We start from the raw sequence: 6893 nt of genomic DNA, 5'->3' as shown, positions 1-6893 counted from the left end.
GCTTGGCTACACAAATCGCTACGATGTTTGGGTACCACATGAGTTGAGTGAGAAGAACCTTTTGGATCGCATTTCCATCTGTGATTCGCTTTATAAACGGAATGAAAACGCACCTTTTTTTAAAGCAAACTGTGACAAGTGATGAGAAATGGATTATCTACCGAAATGTTCAGAGAAAGCGATCCTGGAGTAAGCAACATGAGCCACCCTTAGCCACATCAAAAGCGGGTCTTCACCCTAAAAAAGTATTGCTTTGTGTCTGGTGGGATTGGAAAGAAATTCTGTACTATGAGCTTCTCCCAAGTAACCAGACAATTAATTCTGAGAAATACTACACACAACTGGAGGAGTTAAAAGCAACAGTTCAAGAGAAACGTCTAGAATTGGCCAACAGGAAGGGTGTTGTTTTCCAACATGATAATGCAAGACCGCACGTTTCTTTGAGAACCAGACAAAAATTGCTGTAGCTCGGCTGCGATGTGTTACCCCACCCTCCATATTCACCAGATATTGCTCCTTCGGATTTCCACTTATTCAGGTCTCAGCGGAATAGTCTTAATGGTAAAAATTTCAATTCCTTGGATGACGTAAAAAGATACCTTGATGAATTCTTTGCCATGACCACCTCAATTCTGGGAAGAGGGTATTTTCAAGTTAAAGGAAAGATGGAGACGCATTGTGCAACAAAATGGTTCATATTTGGTTGATTAAAAATGTAATGGCAAGTATTTATTGACCTTTTTCTTTCCTTTAAAAATCGGCATGAACTTTCCGGACAACCCAATACTTAGCTGAACTCTCAGGATAGAATTGCAGCTATAAACTCCTTGGCGGTACCAGTAGTCCACTATATCCTTATTGTCATCAATTGCAATCTGAGTGATCTCCAGCGTATGAACAAAAAGACCAGGAAACTGCTGACACTAAGCAGGCTGCACCACCCAAACTCAGACGTCCACAGGCTTTATCTCTCACGAAAGGAAAGTGACAGAGGCCTAATCCAGCTTGAAACGTCCTAAAAATCGACCACGATAGGATTTCAAGTCTATATCCAAAGTGACACCAATTGGATGATACAGCTGGTTAGGCAACACGAACAGAGTAAGAAACTGCACTCAATCTCAAAGGAGGCATATAAATACAGATGAGAGCTTAAACTCCCTGATTATGATGATGATAAGGAGGACCCCACCCACTAAAGAAGCAAAAAAAGTACAAAACAAAAGCCAAACAAGAAAGCTTCAGGAAATATCAAATCTGTGGCAAAATAAAAAACCATTGCATGGGCAGTACCCAAACGAGCTGGGAAAGCTGATGCAGAGAGGAGAAGAACCCATCAGTGGCTGCAGAGTGTTGGTTTGAAAGCCGAAACAGAAGGATTTATCCTAGCGGCACAAGATCAGAGTTTCCTCACTCGGAACCTTCAAGCTAATGTCACACACAATGAGGTACACGCAAAGTGTAGACTGAAATGACACACTTGAGAGTATTGACCACATTGTTGCCGGCTTCTCCGTCCTTGCCCCCTACAAAATATAAAACTAGGCATGATCGGGTTGGCCGATACTTGTACTGGAACATATGCCATCACTATGGTATCCCGCAACCTAAGAACTGGTATGAACACCATTCAGAGCCTGTCACTGAGGGAGAGAATGTTACTATCCTATGGGATTATGGGATACATACAGAAAGGCAAATAAATGCTAACAAACCAGACATCATCATCGAAGACCTAAGACAAAAAACATATTTGTTAATTGATATGACAGTACCTATTGATAGAAACATCTCTGCAAAGGGATTTGAAAAACTTTCGAAATATAAGAACCTTGAAATTGAGATATCAAAAATGTGGCCATTAAAATCCAAAACCCCCACCCCCACCTGTTGTTGTAGGGGCCCTGGGAATGATCAAGAAAGATACTGACAAATTTTTGACCAGATCCCGAGGAAACCAACAATCTATGAGACTCAAAAAATTGTGTTGACATCAACTGCTCACATTCTCAGGAATTTTCCCTCCATCTAATATATATGCCTTAGGTCTCTGGTTGAGACCCGGCCGGAAGACGAAATACAATGCAAATCAATCGGAAAAAAATAATTATTCTAAAATGGAGAACTATACTAACATCAGGTCATGATAAGTTACGTGAAGTCATCATAAGTAGGAGAATATTCCACTACTATTCGTGGTTACTCTTATCCCTCTTTTGTATTAACATTGAGAGAGACAAAATCATGCTGCTAATTTAGCTGTGATGAGAAAATAAACCACCTATTATTTATGGACGATCTGAAATTATTTGCCAAAAGTGAGAAAGTTTTAGTATTCACTGGTTCAGATAGTTAGAGTTGTGAGTGATGACATTGGCATGAAGTTTTGAGTAGATAAATGTGTGATGCTAGTAATAAGGAGGGAAAAAATATCCAAGAAAGAAGGGATTAAACTCACAGATGAGACATTAATCCGAGCAATGAATGAGGGTAACAGCAGTAACTTGGTATATTGGAGGAAGATAGTATTCTCTGCCAAGAAATAAAAGAGAAAGTGAGTGATGAATATCTCAGGAGAGTAGAAAACGGTGCTGAATTCAAAACTGAATGGAGGGGAAAAGCATCTCTACAGTAAATACATGAGCGGTCTCTGTAATACAATATTCTGTTGCTTTCCTGAACTGGATTAAGGAAGAACTAAGGGAAATAAATTGTAAAACTAGAAAGACAATGTCCATGTACAGGTCACTACATTCCAGAGACAGAATGTCGATAGGTTACACCTACCACGGAAGAAGGGGTAGAGAGGATTGATATCAATAAAAGACTGTGCAGGGATGGCAAAACGTGATATGGAAGAGTATGTGAAAGGAGAGGAGAAAGAAGTTGTAGTGACTGCAACAGGATGCAAGAAAAGAAGAAAACAGAAATGGAAAAGAAACATCTGAGAGACAAAAAACTTCACGGTCAGCATCTCAGACAAACGCAGGATGTCGCAGCAGATGAGTCTTGGCTATGCCTGAATAATGGAGACCTAAAGAAAGGAACGGAAGAACTCATAATAGCTGCTCAAAGCCTGTCATTATGAACGAATATCATTATGTAAAAATAGATAAACCTGCGGAAAATACAAAGTGCAGAGTCTGTAATGAGAAAGAGGAATCCGTTATGTTCATAATAAGTTCCTGTAGTCCTTTAGTACTGAAGAAATATAGAAACAGGCACGATTGTGTGGCCAAGGCACTGGGACATGTGATAAAGAGGATTTGACGTACGAAGGAAACGGTACCAACGTCAATCCTTATAGGATTTTAATGTACAGACTGATCATGAACTTCATGCAAGGGACCAGATATCGTTCTGGGCAAGGGAGAAAAGAGTATGTCATAATAGATGTAGTTATATCTGCGAACATAAATGAATCGGTCAAAGAACAGGAGAAAATAGGCAAGTACCAGGATTTGGCTAGGGAAATACGAAGACTGTAGGGTTTCTACGAAAGTAATCTCAGTTGTTATAGGTGCCCTAAGTACCATCACCAACACACTTAGCAGGTTCCCCATTGAAATTGGTTTAAATACGAGAGTTGCTTTAATTCAGAAATCTGCTCTATTAGGAACGGCAAGGACATTGGTTCCGGATATAAAACATTGGTGCACACCATGTAATAATAATAATAATAATAATAATAATAATAATAATAATAATAATAATAATAATAATAATAATAATAATAATAATAAAAGAGATGAAGTAGATCCATCACGTGTATTTCTTATTAGCATAATGACTCTCAAAATTCAACAAAATTTGTAAAATTAATCTGTTATCAATTAACGTATAATTAATGAATTCTTCTCTGTTACTTTCATGTTTTCCTCACACAGAATAAACTAATTTTTCTATTTATTTACTTGAGTAAAGAATTATGACAGCGGGAGTTTGATGTTATTTAGCCAATGTTTGTTTTCCATCAATTCGGAATATTGTATTGTGAAGAGCTGATCCTGTTGGCAATTCCATCCCGGAGGGAATCTGTGAAATCTATCTGTTCACTGGTGCTTGACGGTCTATATTATTCGGATAAATCATTGTTCTAGGGAATTATGCAAACAAATGAAATCTTACACAGAGGAACGGGAACCGTGTAAATAAACAAGGTCATAGTGAAAAGGGATCATAAAATAAATATATATTAATATCAGGAAGTTAAAAGTTCAGTAGAAAAAGCACCTCAAAACGGTGATGTCACTCGTTGGTGATGATTGTAACTTGACCACACACACAAGTACTGTGATCAAAATACAAAGATAGATGATATTGGTATTTCTTTAGACTAAATCGGTGAGCTGGAAGAATTGTTAGAGTGTCCGAAAAATACCTTGAGGTATTTGTTCAGACTCTGGCTCTTTAGGTTCTGAGCTCAAATCTCGTCGAGATCAGCTTTGTTTTTAAAGTTTTCGGGAATCGATAAAATAAGGTACCAGTAGCTGTTTATGTTCTCAGTTCAAATGCCACCCGAACCCAACTTTGCCATTCATCGTTTCGATATCGATATGATAAAGTACCAATAATGTACTGGGGTCGACGGACAAACTCCTCAAAATTGTTGGCCTTATGTCTAAATCATTATTGTATTCAATCAATAACAAACCTATTCATTCTTAGTACACTCTGGTAGATTTGAACGCTGATTTATTTCGGTTTCCTCTTGTATCGCTATCACTATCACTTTATGAATGACCCTCCTAGGTTTTCTCTTTGACACTATGTGTTGATCTGTTTTTCTAATTAAAAAAAAAAAGCAAACTAATTTTAAGTTTATCTACTTTGTCTGTCAGAATATCCCAATGTCTTGTTAAATTTTTGGCAAGTCGCCTGTTTGAAGATGTTCGAGACTCAGCATCTCAAATATTCATTGTCTGATTTAAAATGTCACATCTCACCTACTAGTAAACATGCTGGCCTAGAGTTAGGGTGTGTTTTAATTATGATTTTCATTACGGTTTTGATTCTGGTTTTGATTCCCGGACCGGGTGGTGCGTTGTGTTCTTGAGCAAAACTCTTCATTTCACATTTCTCCAGTTCACTCAGCTGTAAATGAATAACCCTGCAACGGACTGGTGTCTCGGTCACTTACGTGCTATGGAAACCAGGTAATCAACCTTATAAATCCTGAGGCTCTTGTACATTTAGATAAACGTCCTAACACTCTGGACTGTTTTGTAGTCTACTTTGACCTCTATCGGTCAAGACTGACCATGCACTGCCACGTGTATGTGGAAGCTTGAGCAATATATTTTGCGCAAGTTTAACAGTTACCCGTGCACACAAGTCTCCCCTCTACGCTACTGGTGTTTATCTCACGGAGACGCTACCAGTGATTTGGGCCTATACAGTTTGGTACCTGTATTGTCGCTTCGCAGCTGTCAGAATGCAAGGGACCAGAAATGATACCACAAGGCATCCTACTCAGACCCTCTTATAACTTGCGCCAATCCATGACCCCAGATTGGTAATTATTTAAAGTTAAAGTTTCATTTAACATAATAGTTTCCATTTAATTCTTAGGGTTTATTAAAACCGTAATATTGTAAAAATATTTTTTCTTCTGTGGAAGACGTGTGGCCAAATGGTTAGGGAGTGTTCGGCTCGCGATCATAGTGTCGTGGGTTCAATTCCTGGCCTAGGCAGCGCGTTGTGCCCTTGAGCAAGGCACTTCATTTCACGTTGATCCAGTTTACTCAGTTAAAAACGAGCACCAGCCGAGTGCCAATGCAGCTTTCTCTTTCTCTTCTTCCTCCTCTCTCCCTCTCTCTGCATCTCTCCTCTCCTCTCTCTCCTCCTTTCCCCATTCTCTTCTCCTCTACCCAGCTGTCAGATCCTGGGTATGTCACAGAGTCAAAGGACGAGAAACTCAAAAAAGTTGTCCATGTCTGTTCGCGACTCCACAGGTACCTAAATATACTTAACGAAAGCATGTACATGTTACCCAGTTATAGTCGGATGATGGCTGGCTTTCATATTTTCCTCTTAATTACGAATCGTTGTGACGTTCAACTCTACCCCCAAATTACACTAAAATGTCAAAGCGTCAAGACAACTGCAACATATTACTGCGACTTTCTTGTTTCATTTTGGTTCGCATTTGTCCGACAGAATGACTGGTTTATTTCTCTCTTACATAACGTCTCTAAAACTGCCTTTCTCTCCGTCTGACTGCCTGTCTAGGTGTCACTACTGACAGGATATAATCACATTAGACGATAGAGTTTGAAGATATATTGGAAAATATACTACACACCACATCATGAGCATACACGCACACAAAATACATATAAACATTCCCTTTTCTTCTTTTCACCCATCTTATGATGTTCGTCTTTTTCATCAACTTCACACATGTTTATGTACATATCTATCATATATATATGCATGTATGTATGTATATGTATGCATGTATGTATATATGTATGTATGTGTATATATATATATTTATATATATGTGTGTGTATGTGCGTGTGTGTATGTATGTATATGTAGTATATGTATATACAGATAAATATATATGTGCATATACACACATATTTATACTTATACAAACACACAAGCACGCACGCACGCACGCATAAATACATACACACACACACACACACATATATATGCATGTATATATTACATCTGCATGTATGTGTATATACGAATAAGTATAAACACACACACACACACACACGCTCACATGCACACACATATACACAAGGAATGTGGTTCGATTGCAATATAACTCAATCACAATCTTTTGCTCGGCTTTGTTCCAGAATATTTAAGTATGTTTTCATTTAGATATAAACACACACACACACACACACACACACACACACACATACAAAGTT

At 38.3% G+C, this 6893-nt stretch overlaps 1 protein-coding gene and 1 pseudogene across 4 annotated transcripts in view; one reads left to right on the top strand and one right to left on the bottom strand.

Moving 5' to 3' along the window:
* LOC106869685 (putative amine oxidase [copper-containing]) overlaps nucleotides 1–6893 on the bottom strand; it is a 491890-nt gene that overhangs the window by 281604 nt on the left and 203393 nt on the right. The window contains exon 1 of one of the 4 annotated variants that reach the window (XM_052978363.1): nucleotides 2459–2515. The exons of the other annotated variants lie outside the window; for them this stretch is intronic. The gene's annotated coding sequence lies outside the window, so the exon portion shown is untranslated. Of the gene's footprint in view, nucleotides 1–2458; nucleotides 2516–6893 lie in introns of those variants that run through there. 4 annotated transcript variants of the gene reach the window in all.
* LOC128247066 (histone-lysine N-methyltransferase SETMAR-like) overlaps nucleotides 1–6893 on the top strand; it is a 54203-nt pseudogene that overhangs the window by 13715 nt on the left and 33595 nt on the right.

The sequence above is a fragment of the Octopus bimaculoides genome, chromosome 2 (assembly GCF_001194135.2).
Source record: "Octopus bimaculoides isolate UCB-OBI-ISO-001 chromosome 2, ASM119413v2, whole genome shotgun sequence".
Classification (NCBI taxonomy): domain Eukaryota; kingdom Metazoa; phylum Mollusca; class Cephalopoda; order Octopoda; family Octopodidae; genus Octopus; species Octopus bimaculoides.
This window is presented reverse-complemented; position numbering and strand designations above follow the sequence as displayed.